The following is a 6,000-nucleotide window of genomic DNA, read 5'->3' on the forward strand; positions in this document are numbered from 1 at the left end:
TTGAAAGATGGGTTGAATGAGATAGGATAATTTGTATAGGTATTAGTCAAGCATGAGGATTGGAAAGGGTAGAAGATCGTAGAACTTTATGTAGTTTTTGTGGTATGATTTGGATTGGTTGACTCAATTATTTTCCTTCGTTTACTTGGGTAAATTTCGCACTTTGGAAGGTACGGGCTAAGTATTTCATGGCTACGTATTTTCGCTCTCCCTTTTCTGTTTCTCTTTTTTTCTTTTTTGCTCGGGATTTCTCCCCCTTTTTATTTCGGTTAAAAGGTAGATGGTTGTGGTCTTTGAGTCACGAGGCGAGACTGAGTGAGCCTCGTTTGGTAGGCCTATAGTGGACCTTTAATTTTAGTAGGCCTAGGGTGGACCTTTAAATTGTCTTACTTTGCAAGCGTATTCAGTCGTTTCTTAAAATGTGCAAATAGCGTATATTCAAAATGTTGTTTTTACTTTATTGAAATTTAACGAAAGAATTACATCGGAAATAATTTTTTTTGCTTCTTTTCAGATTCCAGTTTCCGGGATTTAATTGGAAGTTGTGATTTAGACTCGAACTTTCATTAATTTTTCTGATTATAACCCGTGTATGAATACAAGGAGGTGGCCTATACTCAAAATAATGACGTGGCGTAAGCCTATAATACTTGACCAAGCGACTCTCAGACTTAGGCTAATTGAACCATAACTTTCGTTGGTTGACACTTTAGATTTTAACCCTTGGGTGTTCATTTGTCATGCGCCATTTTGCTTAGTGTTGGCAAGGTAGTTAGTTGGGGAGATCGAATTTTCATTTTTGCAAGACTAGAATCATTAGTGCGGCTTCCCTCTTAGTGTGTATTGCTTTACCCCAATGGTAGCCTTATGGCATGCCGACTTGGGTATTTTCATGGTTCGTCATGTTGCATTCATGGAAAATCTTTTAGTCCGTACTTAGGAGTACTTCAAGGAGCGAGTGGCTCGAGAGGACTACGATAGTCGTGACCCAATGTGATCATAAGCCTTGAGGCCATTAATTATTTTTTTGCCTATGGTATTGACACCTTAGGCTCACTTTGGGGGTTGTGCGACTATGGAGGAATGATTTTCAGAATGTAACTGTTTCCATTTGGCAAATACTTGAATTACATTATATATTCTTTTTATTGGTGAGAGAGAGTATTGAGACCGTAGATTCTTAGCAAGGGATGACAATTACATATGGGTGCTTATTGATTTCTTTTAAATGTTAGGAATGGAGACTCAATATGGTTTAACCTTTTAACTTGCAGAACGACACCAAGCATTAGGACCGATTCTATGTATAAGACAACTAAGACTTAGGATTTAGATTGTACTTTGGCATAGCCTAGCCTAGACTCGGATTTATTTATTTTTTATTCGAACATTATTTTTTCCTTGAAAACTTTATTTGAACATTATTTTTTGAATACTTTGCCCATGTGACATTCAAGTTCATTTAATTAGCGTGCTCGGTTTTGGTGCCGAACATTGTCGTCACAGGAGGCCTAATGATGACACCAGGAGTTGTTTATTTTATAAGTCGTTCTTAGAACCGAGTGCCTTTTTTCATACGTCCTCGTAGCAAATTTGTTATGAATTTTTTGTTGCTACGTAAACTTTATGCGCGGGCACCGAGGCTGCTGCGCCTGACCAAAAGGCCAGGCAGCAACTTCAGCATCCAGCTGTAGGCGTTGAAAATGATTGGCGCCCAGCCAGGGACGCTGAAAATGCGTCCCTGACTGGTACTCGTATTCTGTTCGCTATCCTTTTTTTGTATATACGACTTAATTTTGCGTGCTTGCCTAATAACGTCCTTTACGCGTTGTGCAGCGTTGTGGAATCCATTACAGGCCGTCCTGGGCGTCGCTTATTTTTGTGGCGATCGCCCGGGGTTACGGAACACGTATTTTGGTATAACTCTTTGGCCAATTGGTGTTTATGAATGTTTGGGCAATTTTTAGGGTCGTTGGTTTTCTAGCATTATTTGTCACACACAATCACATAATTCGCTACACATAACTAGCATTACAACATGAAGCAAAAAATAATATGTCACGTAGTTTATGATAGGCTTCTATGAGTAATATTTGCACCGGCTTGGTACCGCTTCTATCGTAGACAAAAATAATTTCGTCCCAAGAGGCCAATCACGATGTAAGCCAAGGGGGCATGCACCAATGAGAGGGACCTAGTGGGCGAGCGATTGGGTTTGGGACAGGTGTAATACTAGCGAAAGTGCCGAGTGGACAACATTCGAAGCGTATGCACCCCCCGAGTGGCGATGGGTATCCTTAGTCCCAACTCCCGAGATGAAACACACCAAGGGAGCCAAGATTCGTTATGCGGTTCTGTCCGTTCACATTAATATGTTGATTTTCAGGTCGTCCCAACTTGATAAGGAAATAAATGCGGAGTAGGATCGTTTCACCCTTCGGCTATTTTGATTACCTACGAGCACGAGTATTTCATTAACGTCCCCAGTGGAGTCGCCACTGTGAGGGGGTCGAAAAAGCACGAGGCTAATGCCTGACCTCGTCCCTCGTGGGCGTGACGTTGTCAGATCAAGTGTAATTGGATTTCCTGTGAGTTTACACCCAATCGACTAGTAATATAGGAGTCGCCATTCAGTTTTTAACGACAATGAGAAAAACTGACAAAACCCGGTTATCGTGACATAAAGGGAGTGCAATTATGTTCGACCACGAAGGCCATAGGTTCCCTTGTGATCCCTGGTGTGGGGATCGCTCAACGTACACCCGCAGGGCAGAGATTGAGAATTCGGGGGACTGTAACTACCGAGAGGAGTGCTCATCCATAACTCCAGAGGCAGGTTATCCTTACTAGCTCAGCATAAATAATTGAAGGGACATGCGTTAAACTATTAAACTATTCAGAATTGATTTTAGCAATATGCAACACATAATACTAAATCGATCGTGATTATCTTATTTAGATTGATTTAAGGTACCTAGCATGATAATTCAATTGTCCAAGGTATTATCTTATTAGGCGTGATAGATCAATCAAGTTAATAGTTCGACAATTTTATAAAAGGGTGATGAAAGCGATTAAATCATATGAGGCACACATCATAACGCACCCTTGAGAGGTGCGTTACGGTTCTCAGAAAACTAACTACTTGGCTTTGCTATTTCTCCTTTTATTTAACGAATTTCGCGTTTCCAAGCAATGTTCCAGTATTTAGGCTTAATTCATCAGCTACAAGGGGCAGGATGCGTTCTGTTCGACTTTTGGGTCGATTGCGACAGAACGCCGGATCAATTTCGCAGCGTGAGGCTAGGCTTAAGGCTAGAGTCAATACTCAGGTTATGGATATGTGTGTGTCACGTCGGTTTTGAGGCTGTATTTATAGGAAAAGGGTGTGTGGAAAGATAGATTTTAAGATACGAATCCAAAAAGAATCCGGAAATAATACGGCCCCAGGCATTTTCAGCGCCCAGGGCTGGGCGCCAAAGATTTCGGCGCCCAGGGCTGGGCGTTGAAAATGTGATATGGGCCGAGTTCTTGTCAGATTTGGACTCTTAGAACACGGAGCTTTTGAGATTTATCCAAGTCTTTTAGTGCGTATTAACTTTATGACGGAATGCGTCTGGGCCCGTTACGAACTCTAGGTTCGTTAGGAGTTTAATTAATACGTAACTCTTATTTTCGAATTATATCAGGAATGCAAATTCTATCTCTTTTAGGATTTATGTTGGAGTGCAACACCTAATTCTGACAGGTTTCTATCTTTTATGACTTTGCCACTTTTAACGACTACCTTTTACGGCAGTTACTATCTTTACCAGGTTTCCATAAATAGCAGTTTTGACTGAAATGAAAAGGGTGATTGAGATTCGTTATTTTATAGGAGATGCGTTGCCAAGTGGAGATTTGTGTTCTCATCATCGAACCTTCCCTTTCGGAAATGGGGACAAAAGTAGGTGTCTACAACAACCAATTACAAAGACTGGCCCCAAAAGTTGCACTTTGCATTGTGGGGGTATCGAACTTCAATCCGCACTACAACGGGCGCAACCCCATTTTCATTGGTTTATGGAATGGAAGCAGTACAACCTACTGAGCTAGAAATACCTTCTCTAAGAATAGTCCTCGAAAGAAAAATCCCAAAATTTGCATGGGTACAAGCAAGATATGACGAGCTAGTCATGCTCGATGAGCGTCGACTTCAAGCCGCTCACCATGTACAAGTCTATCAGCGCTGAGTGGCCCGACACTTTAACAAGAGGGTCAAAACCCAAAACATTAAGGAAGGGGAGCTTATCCTGAAAGCCCTTCGCAATAGGGTCATGGACGTAAGGGGAAAATTCATACAATCAACTCAAAAAGTTCTATGTTTAAATTAAAAATTCAAAGTTCAAATTCAAAGTTCAAATTCAAAGTTCAAATTCAAAAAGTTCTGTAAGTTAGAACTACGTTCGGCCTGATTCCTTAACGGGACACGTAGGCAACCTTATTCCGAAGCCCGACTACCTTAATTCAAAAAAATTCGAAGTTTCCTGAATTAAGGGCATCTTAATCCTGAATTAAGGGCATCTTAATCCTGAATTAAGGGCATCTTAAAAATCAAGTCAAAATTCAAAATTCAATTGTTGTTGTTGTTTTTATTCCAAATGTGCAAATAAAATGCAAAGCATGTTCAAGTAGAATCTGACACAATTTTCAATCAAAGCTAATTCAATTATAAGGTTGGAATCAAGTGAAGCAAAGTGCAAACCCTTTTCACTTCCACTAAACACACTTTCTAAACACATTTTCTAAACACACTCTTAAATACACTTCCTACTAATACAATTTCAAACACATTAAGCCTACAAACATCTGGAGTCGGGCGACTATGCTCTTCAGTCTTGGCACCTTGAGTACTATCCCCTGGCTCTTCCCGCAATCATTCATCAATCTTCCCCTTGCCCAAGCGGCGGGAGAAGGAACTTGCTAGTCTTCCAAGACGGGAGGATTACGAACCTCCTTTGGACACAGAACGGTCAAGCACCGGACGGGCCACACTCCCGTCACCTTCTTCATAATCAGTTTATGCAGGGCGCCTAGCTCTAGAACCTCGGCATCCCGGGGACCCGGAGAAAGAAATGTCCCTTTGGCTTGGACCTTTCATCCATACAATATACCCCACAGACAGAGTAACAGGCTCAGGAGGGAATAGAATATTCAAAAATGGTTTGGCAACCCAATACCGCCTCCAAACTTCAAGACGATCAGCATTCAGTACAACAGGTTTTAGATGCTCCTCGGCACAATTCGGGATTTCTTGCTTCAAGCCATATTGTCTCATCACTCGAGCAGGAGAGTAGAAGACTAACATTGTAAGGCTAGACACGCTCAAAGCAGTAGAGCCAGGTGCATGTCTCATAGCAGCAATTCCCCACCAAGGAACTACCCACCTGATACAAGATCCAATCCCCGAGAGTGTGTAGCGCTACTCATCCAGTGAAAGTCGGCCATACATCATGGGCCGCACAGTGAATCCCTTCCAATTGTAACTTGCCATGTTCTCCGGTTGTGCCACCAACATAAGTCTCTCCATAAGACAGACCTTGGGAAAAATACCAAAAAAAGCAATTCAAAATTCAATGTTCAAAATAAAAGTACAATTTTCAAAACACAAGAAAGCTCCAGATCCTTACTTGGAGTAATATCGGACTTCCCTACGGCATGGAAGAGGGGTTCGACTTCAACATATCTAGGCCCATCAATGTCTCACCTATTACAAGCGGCATCTGGTCTCTACCACTAGCAAATTTCTCCATAATCTTTATTAGGGAGACATCACCATTGCCAATCCCCTGCCTCGAAAAGAGGAAGCGAGCAAAGATACAAAAACTCAAGGCCCTCAAGCGGAAAACCTTGGGGACGTCAAGCCCAGCAAAGTAAGTGACAAGGAGGGATAAATTAACCCCTCGACCATATACAACAACACTAAAAAGTGGGGTCTTCAAGCCCAAATACCTCTAGCCA

Source organism: Spinacia oleracea, chromosome 4 (genome assembly GCF_020520425.1).
Source record: "Spinacia oleracea cultivar Varoflay chromosome 4, BTI_SOV_V1, whole genome shotgun sequence".
NCBI lineage: Eukaryota > Viridiplantae > Streptophyta > Magnoliopsida > Caryophyllales > Amaranthaceae > Spinacia > Spinacia oleracea.